Source organism: Nelumbo lutea, chromosome 8, assembly GCF_056320005.1.
Source record: "Nelumbo lutea isolate HS-2025 chromosome 8, American lotus-T2T, whole genome shotgun sequence".
Classification (NCBI taxonomy): Eukaryota; Viridiplantae; Streptophyta; class Magnoliopsida; order Proteales; family Nelumbonaceae; genus Nelumbo; species Nelumbo lutea.
This window is the reverse complement of record NC_142691.1, coordinates 19,681,732-19,697,654: the sequence shown is the minus strand read 5'-3', so window position 1 is coordinate 19,697,654 and position 15,923 is coordinate 19,681,732. Positions and strand designations below refer to the sequence as shown.

Genomic DNA, 15,923 nt, shown 5'->3' with positions numbered 1-15,923 from the left:
TCTGAGCACCCGAATCCTATGTCTGGCCTTCTATTGATAGTCAAGGTCGGTAACAATATAGCCCCATAAGCAACAGGATTAGCAGATACTGTGCAGATCTGTAACCCCGTTGCAGAGTAGGACAGGGTTGTATAAGTCCACTGCTCCGCTATTATCACACATGCCTCTTCTCAAACCGTCGCATAGCATAGGTCTCGCCAGTGACAGTCAAGTTCTGTCCCTTGCTAACAACTGGCCTATAACAATTTATTCTATAGATGATCAATATTTTTTTATTCGAATTAAAATATAAAAGATATCGGGACGAATAGCATAGATCATATCATTTTGAAGGTGCCAATAACTCGGTTGGAAGGGGAATAGGTTGTTAGATTCGTCGCCTTCGGTTCGATCCAAGGTCCGTGCTTCGGCATCAGTATCGGAAACTCTACCCAATTCCGACGATTTCCTTCCATACTCGGCAAGCTGCAGCTGGTTTGGGACTCTGCGAGGAGGATCACTTCATTGCCTTCACGAGCGGGATCACGTCCTCCATTACGAGCTTGTACAAAAGCTTAGAAGGCAACCCTATTAGCTACTCCACTATATGAATTGGCTCGTATCCCATAGCCCGCCGAAATTGTAGTACGGCCCCCCATCCTCATCTCAGTTAGGGCAGAGCAGACATACTAAAAGCGAGGAATGCTTCATTCAAGTTATGATTGTGTAATAAAAAAAATTCGACAAATGCGCATTTCTAGAGTGTCATGAGTGGGATAAGGAGTCGATAGAGCTTTCCCTCTAGTTGACAAGACTTCTTATCCATAAACTGTTCCTAGTGTGGGTGGCATGCCTTCCTCGAACAAAAGTAACTTGGAGCCTGCCATCCGATCTTGAAGATGAGCCCCGGGAAACGGGAGTGGCATACGAAAACTATTCCTCCCCACTAAAAAGAGCGATTGAGAGTGGATTTCAGGTTCGATAGTGTCGAGAAGGCCGGTGACCGTACTTTCGTAAAAGCACCATTGGGCGGTGGTTCCTCTCTTTCTTTCCTCTTGAACCTCGAACAAAAAATCGATCTCGCCATCAGCTCGACTAAGAGTTCCGAATCGAAAAAGTAAACTGAACTTGACTTAAGACGAAGGAACCGAGTGCCGAAAAAAAAACCGGTTTCTTAAGGCTTCAAACTACTAGTCATTAAGACTACTATGAAAGAAAAGTAAGGAACTCCTTTCACTTAGAAGTTTTGCCTGCGTGCATTATACCTACCCCTTTTTTAAAGAACTTGATTTCAATCTCAACAAAGAAATGAAAGCATAACTCTTTGCTTGTTGTCCTCTTACTCTTTTAGCCTGCCTTGTGGAGGTCTCTCGGGTGTCTACGGCAGATCCGATCAGTCTCGTGAAGAGAAGTCTTTTCCGATCTTCCACTAAGAAAGGTATCGTCACAACCAGGTCTCGGGGCTCCCACTGCTTGGGAGATTTTCTCTTCATCCGGGGGTTCATTTCGTTCATTATGAACTCAAAAGTGTAAGGCTGATTAGTGAGGTCTTAAAAACTTCATACAATGAATGATCAGCCATTCCATTTGTGCTTTCAGCAAGTAGGCGACGCGAATCTATGGTTTCTATGTTTCAACCGGATACCAATTGCTTGGATGCATTTGAAAGCCTCGAGATGACTCTTGCAGAAAAAATTCATTCTAGTTGGGAAAGGTTTGTCTTGTGTCTCCGTAACAAATGATCCATTTATTGATGGGCGAACGACGGGGATTGAACCCGCGCGTGGTGGATTCACAATCCACTGCCTTGATCCACTTGGCTACATCCGCCCCTACCCCCGCACAGGTTTAAGTCTCTATCTACGATCAGATCCTTTCTGAACCCCACTATGACCGCTATCAAAGAGAAGCTTTTTCCTATACTATAGTTGCAAGTCTATTGTTGTGTTTCGGAATTAGGGGGCTTCAACAAGCAAGTAGAAGCAAAGCTTCAAACAAAGAGGTTGGGCCATTGATTTGACTTCACTTTACTTTAAAGATAGGGGCCGGGCGGGCAGTGAAGGCTCGTTTAGTAGACAGCGAGCGAGCAGCAAGCTACGGCGAAAAGCAGCGAGCTCCGCTTTCAGAAGCGAGCTAGAGTAGTGCGCTAGCCTTTTTCCGCAGGCAGCTCTGCTAGTTGTAGCGCGCTAGCGCGCGGAGACTCTATCATGTTCTTACGAATCTACAACTCTCTTTACTGAGCGAGACTCTATCCAGATCTAAATAATCCGCCAAAGAGCCTTCTTCTAACTAGGAGAGTAAGCAAGCTACTGGAAGCAGCAAACGGAGGAGCAAGTTCAGGAGATTCAATCCACTCGACTAAGAAGGAGAGGAGATGAAATCGGCTCGCCCTAATGACTAAATAAGGAGAGGAGATGGAAGATGGAAAGCCGCAACGCGTCAGGTTGCTCTTTGCCTGCAAACTAGGTTGGGCGCGTTTAGGGCGCTGCTAGTGCGCCCAGCTTCAAAACGGCTGCGCTAACAGCATGATGAAAAACTACAGCGCAACAAGCAACGGATTGAGCGCTAGTGCGGCGCTAACGCGCAGCTAGCGCAACGGCAGCGTGCTAGCGCGTGCATCCGTTTTGAATCTTGCTGCTAGCCGCGTTAGCGCGCAGTAGATTTTCATCATGCTATTAGCGCAACGGCTTGAGTGCGTCAGCGCTCATCCGTTGCTTCTTTCTGAGCATGCTTTGCCGAAGTGTGACGGTCTGACACAGGCTTAGCCTTGCCTACGCTTGGCAGGCTTACGTTAGGGACATGCCCGTCATTTTCGCCTGTAAGATTTTTGGGAGAACTGATGTCATCTTCAGGCAGACCACCAAAAGCTTAACGTACTCTTTGAGGAGGGGTGGTCGACCTCCTTGGGTGCCTAACCTTGGCACTCCTAGACCATCATCCCCTTGCGGGGCGGCCCTGGTTAACGGCTAACATGGCTACCAGGGTTCCCCATGGGTGCACACTTGCTCATGGGGATAGTGTTGGACCAGCATTGCGCTGCCGATACTCAAGGGAGGCTTGGCATGCGGGCTTGGCTCAAGTACGTCCCTTCACAACGCCAGTCCCTTGTCCAAGCTGAGTGAGCTACCCCGTTGCCCTTGGCGCACGGGTGTGTTCTGTCCCAAGCGGTTGCCTATCATCATGGCACACAGGTGCCTGTCATCATCGGCTTACAGGAGACCCATCACATCGGTGCCAAGTCACCTCATCGGCGCATGGTCGCCTTCCATTATGGTTGTCCCCCTTTAGCACGTAAGCGGCGCCTCCCATGGACCGGTCTGAGCCAGGAGAGTGCCCCGGCCATTGGACTTGAGGTCCTGATCCAGTGCTACTGACTTTGGTGGAGCCATCCCATCGGGCAACTCCTAGCCTCTATGTGTTACAAAGGCTTGTTCTGGCCTGCCTTGGCCAGGACGCCGCACGGGTCCTTCTGCTGTAGAACTACCCCCGTGACAGTTGGTATCAGAGCAAGTTGGCCAATTGCAGCCGCAGTTGGTTTTCAGCAGATTAGCCCAGAGCCAGTTGAAGCAGTCATTTCGACAAGCAGCATTTTGCGGGGTGCGGTCCCTAGGCACTTCCACCCAGGATCGAGCAAAATTCAAATCAGGCCTGGAGAGAGGCCATTTCAGTGTTCGTGTCCCCTTTCCAATGACACTAAAACAGCTTCCCTTGTGGTTGCAGACACATTGGTTGCTGTCCTCATGTGGGGGCAGATGCGTGAGCCTTGATAGGAATGTGGGTACACTTCCCGAGCATATTGCTTATCAGGCCTAGCTAGAGGCCATTCAATGTTCGCGTTCCCATTCCAATGACCCTAAAACTTCCCTTGTGGGTGCAGGCGCATTGGTTGTTGTCCCCATGCGGGGGCAGACGCGTGGGCCTTGTTAGGAATGTGGTTACGCTAGCAGTTGGAGCATGGCGGCCCTACACCGGCAAAGTTTCAGGTGGACATGCTCAATTTTCAGGTTGAACACTTGCAGCAGCAGAAGCTCATCACAAGGCGAGTGCATGTTCGGCAACTCATGGGTAAAAGTTGCCACACTCGCGTTCGAAGCGGTCAGATCTCCTTGAGGCAGCAGCAGTGGGGCCCCCTCGGAGCGAACATGTAGCCCGAGCCAGCGAGGTGAAGCATAGTTTCGAAGGTCGTGAGAGCATAAGCCATGTCTAGGTTTGAGTAACCCGCACAGGGCGAGGTGAAGACCGCAGGCCAGCATGGTGAAAGGGTACACCCAGCATCCATCGCCAACAGCAGGAGTAGACCTATCAATGTGTTCGATAGCATTACTGAAAAGCTACCAAGAAGACAGTTGAGCCTTGAGGTAAGAAGATACATGGGGCGGACCTCCGCGAAGCACCACACACATTTCTTCGAGGGCTCTCCTTTCACAAATCAACGGCATAGCCATTGCGCGGTTTGAGTAACCTCAACATTGGAGGGGTGAAGTCCAGGCAGGCCGGCATGGTGAAATGGTTCCGTCCCCATAAAATGGACACCAATATAGGCAAGACCCGGGTTGGCGAGGTGAGCCCTGGAACTGGCTGAAGAGTGGATGGCGCGGGACTCAAACGCCCATTCACGGAAGGAGTCATTGTCGAGGACGACAATGAATTGAGTGGGGGAGCCTGTGACGGTCTAACACAGGCTTAGCCTTGCCTACGCTTGGCAGGCTTACGTTAGGGACATGCCCGTCATTTTTGCCTGTAAGATTTTTGGGAGAACTAATGTCATCTTCAGGCAGACCACCAAAAGCTTAACGTACTCTTTGAGGAGGGGTGGTCGACCTCCTTGGGTGCCTAACCTTAGCACTCCTAGACCATCATCCCCTTGCGGGGCGGCCCTAGTTAACGGCTAGCATGGCTACCAGGGTTCCTCATGGGCGCACACTTGCTCATGGGGACAGTGTTGGACCGGCACTGCGCTGCCGATACTCAAGGGAGGCTTGGCATGCGGGCTTGGCTCAAGTACGTCCCTTCACAACGCCAGTCCCTTGCCCAAGCTGAGTGAGCTACCCCGTTGCCCTTGGCGCACGGGTGTGTTCTGTCCCAAGCAGTTACCTATCATCACGGCACACAGGTGCCTGTCATCATCGGCTTATAGGAGACCCATCACATCGGTGCCAAGTCACCTCATCGGCGCATGGTCGCCTTCCATTATGGTTGTCCCCCTTTAGCACGTAAGCGGCGCCTCCCATGGACCAGTCTGAGCCAGGAGAGTGCCCCGGCCATTGGACTTGAGGTCATGATCCAGTGCTACTGACTTTGGTGGAGCCATCCCATCGGGCAACTCCTAGCCTCTATGTGTTACAAAGGCTTGTTCTGGCCTGCCTTGGCCAGGACGCCACACGGGTCCTTCCACTGTAGAACTACCCTCGTGACAGTTGGTATCAGAGCAGGTTGCTCCTCAAAGCTCGTGACCCTTGCATAGCAACACTAGTGGTGGCACAATGAAGCACAACAAGGAACTCACCGATGAGATTAGGCATGGCCTTGCCCATGCAAAGGAGACTGATGAGTCTCTAGGCGATGAAGCCGTTGCAGAGAAGGCCCCAAAGGATCGCACATCCAAGACAAGCAAGCCTGACAAGTCAGCTGATACACTTGCTGCCTTCGACACACGCATCCTTCGCTGTGAAGTGATTGTTGGGGAGATGCGTGACCGTGTAGAAGAAATCCACTTGAATGTGGAAACAATTGAAAGCTCCATGGTGGAGCTAGAAGCCCGTTTAAATGGCATTGTGAATGAGGTCCAAGACGTCCTGAATAGAACCCTAAAGGAAGTCCTTGGAACAAAATCTCGACAAGAAGGGATCTCATCTCGATCCAACGTCCAAGACCAGGTGGATGAGATGAAAGCTGAATGGATGGCCATGAAAGTAGCCATGGCCTCTCCTTCCGACATCCAGACTCAAGTGGATGAACTAAGAGGAGACATGTCGCTCCTCAAGAGACTGGTGGCCAGCACTCCAAGCCCCTTCACAACGCTGGCCCCTGCTCGTGTGAAGATTCAGGAGCCCACACCTTATGCCAGCTCCCGAGATGCTAGGGAACTTGACAACTTCTTGTGGCAGATGGAACAATATTTCCATGCCGCTGGCATTGGTGATGACCTAACACAAATTCGTACAGTGATCATGTATTTGATTGACATTGCTATGCTATGGTGGCGCAGGCGATGCCAAGACATTGAACGGGGTACGTGCACCATTGAGACATGGGCTGATTTCAAACGAGAGCTAAAGCGGCAATTCTACCCAGAGAACGTGGAGTACTTGGCGCGGAAGAAGTTGAAAGCACTCCAACATGGGGACTCACTCCACGATTACGTTAAAGAGTTTTCAGCCCTTACCTTGGAGATCACGGACATGTCCGACAAGGATCTACTGTTCAACTTCATGGATGGACTGAAGCCATGGGCCGAGCTAGAACTCCAATGCCGCAACGTACAGGACCTCGCCACAGCAATGGTAGTGGCGGAGCAACTCAATGAGATCGGCTTGTCAGATGAAGAAGCTCCTAAGCTAGAAAGCCCGCGTTCCCCTAATTTGAGTGGGGGAGAAAGTCGCTCACGCCCTCCGTACGACAACTCCAGCTTCAACAAGCCAGCAAGACAAGACTACGGGAAGAAGCCACAAGGAGAGCAAGGCCCTCAGCACCATTACATGCCCAGAACCGCTGGGTCCCCAATTTCTTGCTTCCTTTGTAGGGGAAATCACTTGGTTCGCAATTGCCCAACCAAGAAGAAGATCAATGCCCTTGTTGCCAAGCTCAGTGATGACGAGCAAAGTGATGAGGGAAAGTCTGTGCAGGCGCCAAGAGTGGGCGCCCTTCAACTCTTCAATGCCATGGTGAAGAAAGAGGCCAATCATGGAAGGCCAAAGAGAGCCCAAAGGGGGCTGAAGTATGTAGACATCCTCCTCGGCGGGAAGCCGACTCAAGCCCTTGTTGATACAGGGGCCTCCCACAACTTCATTTCAGTTGCCGAGGCCATGCGACTCAAGCTGAACACCGTGAAAGAGACAGGGTGGATCAAGGCCGTGAACTCCGGGGCAAAGGCGATTGAAGGCACGGCTCGTGGTGTTGACCTCCAAGTTGGGCCGTGGACAGACAAGATTAATCTTTCAGTTGTACCCCTGGATGACTTCCGAGTTGTCTTGGGAATGGACTTCATGAGACAAGCAGAAGCCGCGCTCCTGCCTCACATCAACTCTCTGTGCATCTTGGACGAGCGCTCCCCTTACATGGTACCAGTTGTGACTTCTACCCGAGTTCATGGGAAGCAAGTTTCTGCACTACAACTTTTTCATGAAAAAGTCTTGTTCAACGCCAACATGAAGGGAGCAAAGAAGTTCCCCCCTCTACAAGCTGAAGAAGCCGCACCTCGAGCCAACAACTACAGTAGTAGTAGGAAACAACAGGCCATCCAGCCGTCTACACCTCTCCAGCAACAGAGTTCGTGCGCGTCGACTACCATCAAGCAAAGTAGAAGACCCAAGGCCATGTCCAAGTTCAACATCGCCTATCACCACAACCACAGGGGAAAGCGAGTGCCACCCAAGCTGCCTAGGGACCACTTTCGCACCATCCCTCAGACTGAATCATGTAGGAGCCTTGTGAGTCACCCTTCGGGAAATATTCATGGGAACCAACACCCCAACAATCTAAACCATCATTTTGACCCTTACCTGGCCCAAACCTACCCAATAACCAAGTCGAATAAGCCATTAACATACCTTGAGGCCGCCAGGAAAGGACTTAGCCCTAGGAAACCACAACAGAGTAGGCCAACCCAACCATGCTACAAGACTATACACCTCGGCCTTGGACGACAGCAGGTTCGGGAGCAGCAGGAGAACCTTCCTTTCGCAATAGTGACTCTAAGGGACCAGCCGAAGCCGATCTCTGAGGACGTAGATCGAATCGAGTGGGGGAGAATGTCACGAGTGACTCCTTTGTCGTGCCATCAAGCACCTACCATGAGCCATCAGAGTGCCAACCGCGTGCCTTCAAGGTGTCAGCATGTGTGTCATGGGTGGGCTACGCATGTATGTTGTAAGGGGGGACCGCCAATGGTGTTATTGTAAATACATAGTATGAATTTCCATTCTTTTGATGTTTCTTACTATCACTCCCCCAAAAGCTTAACGTACTCTTTGAGGGGAGGTAGGTAGTCGAGTGAGTTCATGAGCGTGTAAAGGTTAAGCACGAGATCCCCTCGACACTGTATTGTGTGCTTGTGCTTACCATTGATTAATGCAATACAAGTTACCTTTTGTCTAATCTATGTGCATTTTTGTTGCCTGGTGTATGTTGTTGCTTTCTTTCATAGGCTTTCTCGACCCCATCGAGCGCCGCACGGGGCCTCGTTGACTATCCCTGTGACAGAAGCGCGCTAGCGCACCCTTACGTTTTCTCGCTTGTTGGCTTCGTTGTATCTTGCTGGGTGAGCCAATAGCGAATAACCTTTTCTTCCCTGCTCCCTCGACCTTCACTCCCATCCTGCCAAGCTGAGGCTGCCAGCGCATTGTATCTAACCACACTGTGGCAAATCGATACAAGTAGCTAAACAGCGAGCATCCGACATTTCCGGCCGAACGGTTAGGCAAGACTACGACGCCTGGGTAAACATCCCGTTTACCAAACAAGACGTCGAGAGTGTCACTTAACCATTCCCCTCCTGCAGCCAAAGTGATAGCGGCTGTAGCATCCACCGGTAATGTGTGGAAGAGGGTAAGCTTTCTATGTGGATAGGACGTATCAACACCTTTTGCATCTTTTAAAGGATTCATAGTTGTGTTGGGTCCTGAGGATCAGGATGGCCGAAGATCAAAACCTAAATGTGCCAGGGGTTGATCATCGAAGCCAGGGCAATAACGATGAAGGAATTTGAGCGCTGATGTAGCTAACAGCCACCTTTATAGTCGATTCATTAGGGTCGTCACCTTCTACCTGGAAGTATCCACCGTTTTCTTTGTCTGTTAAGCCTCACAGCTATGGGACTTCCTAAAGAAAACTGCAATCGCAGTTTATCAACCACTCACAAGACCACCGAGATCTTCGACTTAGCTCCCAAAGGTAATCTACCCGGCCCTTCTTACGAGGGGGCGGAAGATAACGAAAGGGAGACAAAGTCCTAACTAAATCATAACACAAGAACCTCAACCGTCTCCCCATTCCATCTATCATATCAGTGGAGTCGATCCGATTCGTTCTTATCTATAGATAACACAAGAGAGAACTTATGACCTCGTGGATGGAGAGGGATTCGAACCCTCGGTATTCCTATCAATACTTCGGTTTTCAAGACCGACTCTTTCAACCGCTCAGACATCCATCCTTTCGCGCTTCGCTCGCCCTATCTATCCGCGCACTGGCAGGTGGGGGCTTAACGATGTGATTCGCTACGCTTGCTTGCGCCTATCGGCTGACTCTATTGCCTGCCGGTTAGCGACACTTTTCCGGTATTACGAATCGCTACGCTTCGCTTGTTTCTATATGATAATATGCACCTTGGTTGCTGCGCTCCCTGCGGGTAATAGCAAGAGAGTGAAGAACGAATGATCCTCCAAACAAAAAGAGTGATTGAGTCCGACTCAAGCGAGTGAGTGAAAGGCGTGGCAAGAGAGCGAGTTCGACTCGCGAACGATCAGCAAGTGAAGGACCGATCCTTTTGCGCCAGTACTGTTGCGAGACTGGTACTTGGCGGTTCACGAGCAACATATAGACTAAGGTTGCCCATCACTCCCTTGCTCCTTTTTGAAGGCCCACCGATTGAGTTCCTCCATAAGAACACTGAACGCCCAGCTTCGCAGAGCAGCTCTCTCCCCAGCCCACAGCATAGTGTTGAATCTGGATCTACTGTGTGTTCTGACTCTATTGGATCGAGTCATAACCTAAGCCTTCTACTAGTATACTACTATGGAGAGACTAAGCTTTATTTCAGAGATTGGACTCTCTTACTGTGATTAGTCTGGGCTGTTCCCGAGCCAGGTTCCCTGGATCCATTCTGACCTACATGGATGAATGAAGAAGGGGGCGGGCAGATACGACGGCCACACAAACCTCTTTTTAGCCGACTAAAGCAGGATCCACTACACGGCTAGGATCAGAGAAAGATTGAGAAAGCAACCAAAACCTACTCTACGTTGATTCAAAAGGCGAACAGCCCCCTATTCGTCGATCAATGAATGGATCAAAGAAGGAGGCTCTATCTATGTCATCGTATATAAGGGAAGAAGACCGCCCCTGATCGAAGAATGAAGAAGCGCGCCCTACCTTGCTCCAGCAAGCGGAGGCTCAAAAGTAACAAGCAACGAATTGCGCGGCTTGTTGCGCCGCTCGAAGCTGTTTGAGACCATAGAGAGCCTTCCGAAGCCGGCAAACCAAAGAAGAGTCTGGGGAAGCATGGGGGAAGCTGCATAAAGACCTCCTGATGTAAATCGCCGTGAAGAAATGCGTTCTTGACGTCTAACTGGGATGAGAGTTGGGCCACTGTTTGACTGCAGCAACAGCAATTAAGGTACGAACAGCGGTAGTGGTAATCTTTGCAACCGGTGTAAAGGTCTCATTGTAGTCCACTCCGTACTCTTGCGCATAACCCGTTGCAATAAGACGAGCCAACTAACGTAACGTAACTGACTCCTGAGAAAACCAACCCCCTTTTGCTACAAGTCGTTTGTACTTCTCTATAAAAAAAGCATCAGAGCCCCCTTGTTTGTAAACCCAACGAAATCCTATAGCCTGCTTGCCCCGTTGTCACAGGGTTAATCAGCGAGGCCCCATGCGGCGCTCGATCGGCGCTCGATGGGGTCGAGAAAGCCTACGAAAGCAAGAAACAATACACACCAGGCAACAAGAATGCACACAGATTAGACAAAAGGTAACTTGTATTGCATTAATCAATGGTAAGCACAAGCACACAGTACAGTGTCGAGGGGATCCCGTGCTTAACCTTTACACGCTAATGAACTCACTCGACTACCTACCTCCCCTCAAAGAGTACGTTAAGCTTTTGGGGGAGTGACAAAATAATACATCAAAATACTGTACATGCATACTACTATTTACATAATTGCCATTGGCATACCCCCCTTACAAAAAGAGTACAATGACCCAACCCAAAACACATAGATGGCATGTTGATGGTGGTTGAACCGTCACAGTTTCCTTCACTCAATTCAATCTTTATCCTCGAAGATTCTTCCTTAGGTACTCGTCCAGCTTCTCTGCGAACAGAAGGAGGTCTTCTGCTAGCTCCCAGGTGTCTTCTTCTACAGGTCCCTTCCACTTCACCAGGTACTCCCATTCTGATGTTTGGGAGGATTGGGACAACCTATGGTTGAGGATGGAGTCGAGGGATCGGTTCTTGGGTGGTTGGTAGGATGGGTGTGGGCGTTGACTTTGGTTTCAGAAGGTGTCTTGGCTGTCGGCATGATAGGGTTTAAGTTGGCTTACATGAAAGACAGGGTGTACTTTTAGCAAGGGGGTAATTTGAGTCTGTATTCTGAAGCTCTTACTTTGGCTATTCTTTTGCAAGGTCCCTCATATTTTCTCACAAGCTCGGGGTGTACTCTTCGAAAGAACCTAAGGCAATGGGTATGGAGTTTTACTAAAGCTAGGTCACCTATTTGGAAGTTCTCGGGTCGTCTACCCAAATCGGCCCATTTCTTCATTCTTCTGGAGGCTTTCTCTAGGGAGGCTCGAGTGATGTCAAGGCATTCTTTCCCATTCCCTGGTGAAAGTGAAGGCTTGAGGGCTTCTTCCTTGATGGTCGTTGACGATGCTGTGCGAACATCTTGGTAGTTGGCCGGTGACGACTTCAAAAGGACTTTGATTGGTGGAGGAGCTCTTTTGTGCGTTGATGGAGAATTGTGCAATGTCCAGCAATCGAACCCAATTCTTCTGTGTTGCTGATACAAAATGGCGGAGGTACTCTTCAAGGAGGGAGTTCATTCTCTCTGTCTGCCCATCTGACTCTGGATGGCTGCTGCTGGAGAAGTTCAAGTTCGAGCCGAGAAGCTTGAATAGTTCTGTCCAGAAAGCACTAATGAATCGGGGATCTCGATCACTAACAATGTTCTGTGGGACTCCCCAATATTTCACCATGTGCTTGAAGAAAATGTATGTTTGTCTTCAGCTGAAAGGTGACTTGGTGCTGGGGTGAAAGTGGCATACTTGGAAAATCTATCAACGACGACAATGATGGATGCATAGTCTCCCACTTTAGGAAGACCGCTGATGAAGTCCATGGAAACACTCTCCCAAGGTTGTGAGGGAGTTGGAAGAGGTTTTAGGAGTCCAAGAGGCTAGGCACGCTCGGGCTTGTCTTGCTGGCAAATCAGGCATGTCCTTGTGTATTCTCGAACATCTTACTCCATATGAGGCCAATGGTAGGCATGTTGTAGAAGTGCCAAGGTACGCTGCCACCCAAGGTGTCCTGCCCATAAGCTGTCATGACATTCACGTAGGAGAGTCTTCCTCAAGTCTTCAACTCTCGGTACAAATATCTGCCTTCCCTTTATCAAAAGAAGGCCTTCTTCAACCCAAAACCGCCTAGTCTTCCCTTCATGAGCCACTGTCAATAGTATCTGAGCAATGGGGTCCTTCTGGAGTCCTTCCTTGATGCTCTTAATGATGTCCAGTCTGATCTGGCTTTGAGAGGGACCTTCACCTGTGGATAGTGCTGCAAGCTCGGCCTTCCTGCTAAGTGCATCAACAACCCTGTTCATCAGCCCTGGCTTGTACTCTAGAGTCATGTCAAACTCCGCTAAGAAATCTTGCCATCGAGCTTGCTTAGGGCTCAGCTTCTTCTGTGACTGAAAATAACTAGTAGCTATGTTGTTAGTCTTGACCATGAACTTGGAGCCAAGCAGGTATGGCTATCATCTCCCTCTCTTGCACAATGTACCTCCTCTCTATATCACTCAATTTGCGACTTTCAAAGCCGATGGGATGTCCTTCTTGCATCAAGACCCCACCAATGGCAAAATCAGAAGCATTTATGTGTAGCTCGTACGGCTTGCTTGGGTCAGGCAAGTCGAGGACAGGTTCTGCTGAGACAGCTCTCTTCAAGTCATCAAAAGCCGTTTGGCAACATTCACTCCAGGTCCACGTACTAATCTGCTTGAGCAGAGGCTCAAGGAGTCAGAGGAGAGAGCGGTTCGTCTCCAAAGGGAGAGTTGGATGAGACGCGGTCTGGGAGCGATGAGAGGTGGCACCGCAGAGTGTGAGACCAGCAAACGGTGCAAACGGAGGCAGCAAGCTATGGTGCCTCCACTTGCTTGAGCGCTAACGCCTAACCGAACAAGCAACGGATTGAGCGCCGACGCACGAAAGCCGTTGCAACAAGCGAGAAAACTACAGTGCAACAAGCAACGGATTGAGCGCTAGCGCTCAAGCCGTTGCACGGTAGCGCAGCCAGCGCAACGGCAGCGCGCTAACGCGTGCATCCATTTTGAATCTTGCTGCTAGCCGCGCTAGCACGGCACTAACGAGCAGCTGCGGTACCGCACCACGCTAGCGCTCAAGCAAGTAGGCTCGAAAGCGGGAGTGCGCATTAGCGCACTTACGTTTTCTCGCTTGTTGCATCCGGCTTTCTTGCTGCTCACGTTTTTCATCATGCTTCGTGCGCTAGCGAGCTGGGGCTATCACCCGCCTCAGAGCGATCCCCTATTGCTCATCCCGTTGGTTGAGCGAGCGAGTATTCCTCCTCAGAGCGATCCCCTATTGCTCATTCAGACCTATCACTCGCCTCAGGAGGGATGATAGAATGCCCCACCCCAACCACTCTGATGGATGCCTTACCCGATTCGGATTGAGGGACTGGCGTTCTTCTCCAACCTTATTCATTCTATAGGGCGAGTGACTTCGCGCCTCTCCCGCTGCTTCATTGTCCCCCGAAAATTATCAATTCCCTCGATATAGAGACTATAGCCCACCTTTTCCGAGTCAAGTGTTTGGGCCGATCCCAAAGATAAAACAAATAAAGGAGGGGCTTTGATTCGTGTTTGCCGGCTTCCACCCGTGGATCTGCCGGCAAAGAGATCTCGATCCCAGGAGTACTCCTATCTTTCCCTGACCTAGCTGATGGAAAGATGCTTGGTTCAGTCGTTTCTATGCCCCTTTTGTCCAGAGGGAGGGATCTATTCTCGAATGGCTGACTCACCGATAAAGCTGGCAGGGGAGGCATTTCCTCTGGGAGGGATGAAAGAAGCAGAGATATTAGACTCAGCCCAAGCTTGAAATTGAACTTACCAATGCCGGATAGGAATTGATAACGGGAGAGGACAGCCACAGCCCATCCGATGATCGAATCGGGATCACCCACCCCTCCGATATGATTTACCCATGGAAGGAATGTGTATCCTTCCATGAGTGAAACTCCCAGGGCTCATGGCATGCTTGCATCCTAAAGCATGTTGAGCCTATATTGGTACTAGCCCGGACCAACCTCACTCTCTCTTTCTGCGTGCACTGCTTCTTCATCAGCAGGTAGGGAATTCGAGACTCCGGCCTCACCCGACCTTGGCTGGCCTATGACCACAGATTGGGTGCAAGCGGCGCTCCTTCCTTTGTTCATCCTTGTTGTTTCGGTCGGTGAGTTCCTCTCCCGGTGGTCGAGTTACTTCGTTCCTTAGGGGCGAATGGACAAAAGAGGGACTGGGAGGGACGGGGAATCCAGGTATTCCTATCTATTCAATCACTGATTCCGAGAGAATTGGTGCGGGGCAAGACCCACCATCTGATCTGAGCAGCTTAAGCCCACCTACTTTCAAACGGAGTCAACGAAAGCTTCTATTTCAACGCATGTCCGGGCGGGAAGGAACGATGAACGAACGGAGCAGATATAGATAGTAGGGAACTCAATCAGTGCTTCTGAAGAGGCGAGGCCCCATCCGGACCGATTTTTCCTACGCGGACATCGGCCTATGAAAGATACCTGGATTCGCCTGCAAGGGGAAAAGGAATTTTGGGTGCTTGAGATTCGGGTCGATGCGGATCGGAGTGAGAAGAGGTCTTTCATCCATCCATGACGAGAATCAGTATATGCCTATCGTAGGCTTAGAGTGATTTTCGGGAAAGGCGAAAGTGAAACGACTTGATGAGCTAAGAGTACTACATTCGAGAGAAAATCCGTGCTCCCCATAACGAAGAGAGTTTTTTGTTCCCCGGCCGATAGGAAGAAAACGAAAAATTGTCTGCTCATTGCATGGGGGGTGACAGTCACACATATCCTCCTGATTCACCAAACCAAACCTTTCAAAGACGGGTACTCAGTTCGGGCTTCTCTAAAGGGAAGCCCTCTCTTCTGCCACGCGTTCCTATCAATATCGATTAGAGTATATTGAAAGAGAAATTTGCATGCGTCCCAACGGATACCAACAAGTGGAGTTAATGCTATATATCCTCCTTTCCTTAGTAGGGTTTATCCCTTAACAAGATACCTATTCAAGCTCATTTAGGGCGAGTGTAACGATGAAGGGATTCCTCGAAAGAAGCACGAGCTGAGCGTCTTCAAGCAGGCACACTTTGGAAGGGAGTAGTTGGGAGTTGGTGCGATTAGTTGCTTTTAGTTTCGAGTGAGGGAGTGGAGTTCAGGGATCCCTTTAAAGAAGCCCTCGGTATGGGGGGAGATCCAAAAGGGGTATGTTAGTCAAATAGAGGGGTCTCACGGGGGCGTAGTCCACGGTTTTAGCCTTAAGCTAATAGTAATTCTTGTGATGAAAGAAGATTTGGCCCGATCTTACAGTTATGTAACACGTGGCAGAAACAACAGCTCGGCAAAAAGGCCAGCCTAAGGTGTGAACAAGGGGACACCAGCGGACCGAACTCCCTACGGGAGGACTGAACTTACCCTTGGCCCAAAACCAGAGTAATCCGAACTGGCCTACCTTCAGTTTGAGATATAC

The 15,923-nt window shown here is 50.1% G+C and overlaps 1 non-coding gene across 1 annotated transcript; it reads right to left on the bottom strand.

Moving 5' to 3' along the window:
- Positions 1-9,265: 9,265 nt before the first annotated feature.
- Positions 9,266-9,352, bottom strand: TRNAS-UGA (transfer RNA serine (anticodon UGA)). Its single transcript has one exon. It is a non-coding gene; the product is annotated as a tRNA-Ser (tRNA).
- Positions 9,353-15,923: the final 6,571 nt, after the last annotated feature.